We start from the raw sequence: 7,159 nt of genomic DNA on the forward strand, positions 1-7,159 counted from the left end.
AGGTTGCTAAGCAGTCAGAACTTCACCTCTATAAAAACTTTGCAGCATCGTCGCGCAAATGTCATCCTCACTTGGCCCGCAATTCGCGCGCTTCAACTCCATAACCACTTTCTCTACATTCATAAAGTGCCCGTTGATATTTGGCGACGCATACCGAAAAGACGCAAACTTCTCCTTAAGCCAAAGTCGGTACGCCATATCCTGACATCCTCATTTTGAAAGTGTGTTTCCGTCGAAGGGTTGGACCTTGACGCTTAAAACTTTGCTTGGGCTCACAATCTGAAAAAAAATTATGCATAAAAAGAAGCTACTTGTGGTCGAGTATGTAACACCAGAAGTTAGTATATAAATTGAGTATGTTTTTCGTGAGTGAATTGATCTTACGTCCATTTGTTCCTACGGAATGCTGCTGGCCATTCGTTTCTATCGACCATTAGTTTGTAAGCACGTTACTTTCCTTCTGTTGTCACAGCAACATAAATGGGACACGTCATTATCTGGCAGGCCAAACATCAGTTCTCTATATATTTAAGCTTCCGGACATTGATGGGGAAGGAGTCGGAACCTCTCATTAGTGGTGCCACATCTTACCGATTGAGCTACAATGTGATTCGATCTTCTTTTGCGTACAAAATCGGTACAAACACTCAATAAACTATGCTGTCGATAGCAGCGGCACGACAAAGCCGTCAGTGGGAGACACCATTTGCAATTAATCGAGTCGGTGGGCCAGCATCACTCGGCACAGTCATTGTAAGGGGGGAGCATCGTGTGGCGCGTTTATCGGCTCGTCGCTAACGATGGTGCCGCTAGAGCCGATGACACGTCAGGATTTGAGGCTTCCATGGCGTTCAGCGGAGATCCGGAGGTACCTAGGATAGCAGAGCGACCTGGGCGTCTCAGCAGGGCAGGCTGGATCACGATAGAGACACGCAGCGGAATCTAACGAACGGCCGAGAGGCGTCGGAGGGAGGTGGCAAAGCAATAGGAGCTATAAAACAGCTGTCATATCCATCTTGCGGAAGATGGTGGAAGAAAAGTTTGAGCAGTTTGAGAATAAAAATTAAATATATATAACAGAAGGAATCCTACAAACCAACAAGTCAGTTTGCCCGAGTGGTCTAAGGGGTTACGTTCAGGTCGTAATGTTCTCGAACGCGTGGGTTCAAATCCCACAGCTGACAAATCTTTCATCCGTCTTGATTGAGTTCAAGAAGTAATGCTTAAGTCCCAAAATAGGCGTTAAATTGAAAGCGTAAGGTATTACCACATTCGTTAGGCTCGCTTTGGCCACTCGCAATGGCGACTTCGATGCATTTACTGAAAAGACCACCGGAAACTCCTCATGTACTTGTGTAAGGGACCCACGTTTGGCTATTGTTGAGGTATATGTACATACCTCCCTGGAATCGATTCGTCCAAATGCGTGATGTTATGCTCGGTATTAATGCGTGGAATATGTCCGTCGTACGTATGGGATATGTCAGCGTAGCATTCAGCGTCAGTGTTATGGCTAGTCATCGGTGTGTCAAAATAACGAGATATTACAGCAACCTTGGGCAAACCCGAGTCAAGAATTCGAACAATTTAATTACACCATACAAATTATAGTCAGTCGCACAATGCATCTTGTATTACATTATTTTTAATTTGATACGCAAATAATTAAAATTATGGCATAAATGAAGTAATAGCAAGGTTGGTGCTATTCCCCGATGTATATCTTTATTTCGTATGTATCCTTAAGAGCAGCAAAATATTAATTAAAGATATCGACCGGATTTGAAGAATTCTATTTATGTGAGACTGGATCTTAAAGAGGTACAGAATAGAAGGAAAAATGAATTGTTTTGCTTAATATATCCTGTAATCTAAAAGTAATATCGTAGGGCGCATAGCGCAGTAGTAGCGCGTCCGCTTTGCATGCGGAAGGCCCCGGGTTCAATCCCCGGTGTGTCCATCCATCACTTTATAATTGAAACAAGACGCAACAGACGCCAAACACTGTAATCGTGGATAGACGTTCAACCTTCTTGTGCATATTTACCGCAACAAACATTTACGGTGACCAAATATCCGAACAAATTCATTACATTACAGCTGAAATTTTATGCTTGGCGTTTTAACGTTGTAGAGTTGCTTGACTGCGTCCTTAATTTGACTACTATTATCATTTGATTCTCAAGAAACAAGACATTACTGATCCAGCAACATCAAAACAAGTGTGGGCGGGCGCTACTATACCAGTACCACAATACTTAAGCATATCCAAGCACAGTAAGGAAGCGGCTTGACCATCTTCTCTCACGTGCAGAGAGGTAGTTGGTGGGCGCCTAAGCGACAGCACTCAACTAATTAAGAACCTGACACATCCAAGCACAGTAAGGAAGCGGCTTGGCCATCTTCTCTCACGTGCAGAGAGGTAGTTGGTGGGCGTCTAAGCGACAGCACTTAACTAATTAAGAACCTGTCATAACGGAAGCGGTAATCCGGTTTCACGTGCACACTTGTTCACTAGAAGCAGTGAAGACTAATTTATATATTTAATCGAATCGATATAAATTACTTCAAACAATCAATAGATGCCATCTCTGTCGATGTAGACCTCTACATTGAGAGCGTATTCTTTCTAAATACCTTGATACTTGGGGGACTGACGTCTGGGACTGACGTCATTTCCGAGACGATGCACTTAAAATAAATACGCTCGCAATGTAGGTCTACGTCCACAGTGAAAAATGAATAACTTAATACTTGTGAAGTAGGCAAAACCAAAAGTGACCTTATGATTTAGTTAGGTCCTATCTTTTAAACTCAGTCTTAACTTGTCTAATCAATCATAAGTCAATCAACAATCACATCGATAAGTCTCGACAAGTCTAATCAATCACAAATAGATCAATCTGTCAGTGTCCCATCCATCAGATGATTCTTAAGTTGTTCCAACTCTAATAAGCAACATGCAATTTTTCGGTTGCTTAACAGTCACAACATCACCTCTAACACTCGCCCTTGATGTTTGATCTATGAGTGGAAGACCAAATTCTTTTGCCAATGCGCTACATCCTTGGCTGTCTTGACAAATAGTTGTCGCAGCGCCCTGAAAATACTCTAAGCCCTTGAGCAGTTGTCGGAGCCAGATCGCTTCCTGAGTTCCGTTGTAAGGACTTATGTACTCGGCTGCTGTACTCAAATTTGCCACTGTTGAGTGCCGCTTGGGCTTGCACGAGATGACGCTACCGTTTAAAAAGAGAACATAGCCTGTTGTCGATTGTCGCGTGCCTAAATCGCCAGCCCAATTAGCATCAGCAAAGCCAATCAGCTCTACGTTGCTAGCGCCGTCGAATAATATTCCAATTTCTTGCGTTGTCTTAAACTACTTAAGTATCCGCTTGGCTGCCGTCCAGTGCGATTTTTCGTACTCCTCGCAAAACTTAGCCACCTCTCCCACGGCGTGTGCAATGTCTGGTCGAGTACAAGTTGCCACGTACATCAGCGCTCCCTCCAGCTCTTGATAAGGGAACTTTGATAGAAAATCTTCCTCCTATATTGGCTTGACAAGTTTTAAATTACCGTTCGCTAGAGTATGTACACCCTTACAGTATTCCATGCTTGAAATCGCTTGCCGGCGTTGCCTCGAATGCACTCTTTAGAGAAATAGCTATACGTCTGCAAGTCGCTTGATATATGCACGCTGGTCAATCTTGATTTTCTTGTTGCTCCGGCCGCGATGTATCTCAACCCCCAAGCATTATTTTAGCTCGCCAAGCTCCTTAATAATAAAATCAATCTTGAATGCGCCCTTGATCGCTTCAATGTGCTGCTTCTTTCTGCTGAAGAGCATCAAATCGTTGACATATATGATAACAATACTGTATTCCTCTGCTGACTTTCAAACGTAGACGCATGGGTCTGCGGCGGAGCGATCAAAACCTTGGCTTTCTAGGTATTGATTTAGTTTGTTGTTCCATTGCCGCGCGGCTTGCTTAGTTCCATAAAGAGCCTTATCAAACAGAGACTTCTTATTTGGACAGCTGACGTCTTTTTCAACCGTCCGGCTGCTCCATGCATATGGCTTCTTCCACTTCGCCGTGGAAGAAAGCTGTGTCAACTCAATATTCTTCGCTTCAAGATTTTCTGCTGCCGCTATCGCTAGTGCAGCTTGTATCGACTTTTTTCGAGCCACTGAAGCAAACGTGTCTCCATAGTCAATGCCAAGTCGCTGTTTAAATCCTTTAGCAACAAGTCGCGCCTTCAATTTGATTATTGCTCCGCTCGGGTCGCGCTTTAAATGGAAAGCCTATTTGCACTTAATCGCCTTCTTTCCTTGAGGCATATTCGTTAGCTTCCAGGTCTTGTGATCACGAAGTGACTTCATTTCGCTCTCCATTGCTTCAAGTCACTGGTTCTTGTATTTGATCGTTATCACCTCACTCTATGACGTTGCTTTCTCCCCATCATTCTCTTTAGTGTTGAGGCAGCAAAGCGAGCCGAACTCGCCCTCAAAATCGTCCAAGTTGAGCAATCCTCGAGGATGTTTTGAAATCTTTTGTTCAAAGCGAACGACACCCCGTTTCTTGCGCACCGGACGCACCATCTACTCTTCGTGTCAATCCCTATCAGAAGTGCTAGATGCTCGCGTGGGAACACATCCTGTTGGCTCATCGTGCCTTCCAGTTGTCGAGGTTGGCCAAAAAAGTGGCGTTTGGGGGTCTATTGCATTGCCGGTGGTGCTTTGACATTTGCATTATCAATTTCCAAGTTGTCAATTACGTCAAAGAAAAAGTCCAAGCGAGTCTTCAGGCGTTCATAACCCTGACGAGCGCTGTCACTACAAGCCAGTCGGCGACCATTTTGAATGCTAAGGCTTTAAGAAGTAAACATTAATTCGCAGTATATTTGGCGAATGACCCAGGTACCGCTTGTCTTTGTTTGCTTGCTAGGCTTTCGTCAAAAGTCACACTTCGTGATATGACGATTGAGCGATCAGTCGCGTTAATGAGTCTGTATGTCTTCTGCTGTTTTGCGCATCATGTAAGATAGCACTTAGTCCAAGAATTCTCCAGCTTCTTTCGCCTTTTTATGGCAAGATGTGCATAGTATACGGTGCCAAATACACGCATGTGCTCTATATGTGGTTTTAATTTGAATATAGCTAAAAAAGACATGAACTTTTGCTGGACGAATTTGGCAGTACATTTTGTATGTCTGCTACTGTCACCATCGCCTCACACCAATACCGCTGTCTAGATAACTGTCTTCGAGCATACATCTTGTCATTTCCACGAGAGTTTTATTCATTTGTTCAGCCTTGCCATTTTGCTGTGGGTTGTACGGTACAGTAAACTCTTGCTCGATCCCGAGCTGCTCACAGATTGTATCCATTCGAGCGTCTCGATATTCGCCTCCATTATCACTACGGAGAATCTTAACTTTCGCTTCTGGCACCGTCCTGACTTCCTTGCAGATGCTTTCGGCACTTCGCTCTTGATTCGCATAGGATATAGAGTACCGAAGGCCGGATAATGAAGCAGGGGTAATTGGACCAAGAACGTCCGAGCCTAGACGCCATCTGAGCGCATACTCTCCCTCTCTTCCAGCATCGCCTTGCTTGTTTGAAATGTCTTTCTCTTGACTTATTTGGCTGTCGCATAAACTTCACAAACACCTTCCGCCTCAACCGTGGCACTGCTAATACGGCCATCCTTAATCATTTCATTTACTGTTCGGTGCGAGGCATCGACAAACTAGTCGTCGATGCCCACACTAGATTTGCTGCAGCAGGGCATTCTTCTTCGGCGTCCGTTTTCAGATAAACGAGTTTGCCTCCCTTCGATCCTGTCACCACAGTCTTGCTTCCTGACTTCACGACACGTTTGTCATTCAATAGTCATGTCCCGTGCAGTTGCAGCCATTACTGAAAATAGTTTTTTGTTCGGATCCTTAACATGCAGCGTCCTCTCCAAAGTGCGTTAATCAAGAGCTCCCCGACCAAACGCGCAGTGCAACTGTCCCACGACCGAGAAATTTTAAATTTGCACTCTTCTTTGCGCTCGAAGTGCTCTGCGTATTTTCTACCGCGATGTACTCCACAAAGGCCTCACGACCCTTGAACATATGGGGCGAAGCCATGCTGTCGATGACTCACGAGCCGCTTGATGACGATTCAGCCGCATGAAATGCAACTTTAGTCTGCTCTTCGTCACTCGGCGACCAACGCTTTTTAGATCGGCAGTCTCTCGCGAAGTGGCCCGCCTTACCACAGTTAAAACACGTTCCGGACGCTGCCTTTACTCTACGGCTTCTTCGCATTCTTACTGTTGGCCAGCAGCGCCGTAGTTTCTTCGATACGAGCCGGTTCTCTTGACGCACTTCTTTGGCGAACAGCTTGCACACCAGATCCCTAAATCTGAGCGACTTCATTGGCATTCGAAATGCCTGGACAAGGCTCTCGTAGCTAGTGGGCAAACTCCGAAGCATAGTAGCACATCTTCTTCACTTTTCCCACAGCCTGCGCTGTTCATCTCTAGCATGAGCTTTTCTAAAGCCATGACATGCTCGCTGATGCTCGGGACATCTACCGGTAAGACGCAAACTTCTCCTTGAGCTAGAGTTGATTCGCCATTATCTGGTCTGATGAAAGCTTCAAGTGTAGTCCACGCATCCCGCGCACTCTGTGCACTTACTACACATTAGCTGTGAGTCACTGAGGTTCAGGACAATTGCCGCATGTACCTGCTGCTCCGTTGGTACGGGCGCTTCGCCGGTGATCGCCGCCCAAGTCTTTTCGACATGAGGTACATCCTATCTTGAAACTCCACAAAGTGTAGTTACTCTCATCGAAGGGTCGCACTCTAATTCTGAAATCGTTTCTTGGGTTCATCACCTAAAAATTGCACGACTGAACACGTGAGAAGTGTTCGGTCGGCCGGGCTCGGAAATCAAAATTGATATTATGATTAAGTTAGCTCCTATCTTTGATACTTAGTCCAAGCTTGTCTTAACAACCAACAGGTAGATAAGTCTCACGTTGTTCCTCAATCAGAAAGCAGATAAAACTTACGTAGTCTCATCAATCAGACGAGCTTAAGTTGTTCAAACTTTAACAAGTAACGTGAACTCGTAAGGTTGCTGAACAGTCACAATATCAACTTTAACA

This window comes from Bremia lactucae, linkage group LG19 (assembly GCF_004359215.1).
Source record: "Bremia lactucae strain SF5 linkage group LG19, whole genome shotgun sequence".
Taxonomy (NCBI): domain Eukaryota; phylum Oomycota; class Peronosporomycetes; order Peronosporales; family Peronosporaceae; genus Bremia; species Bremia lactucae.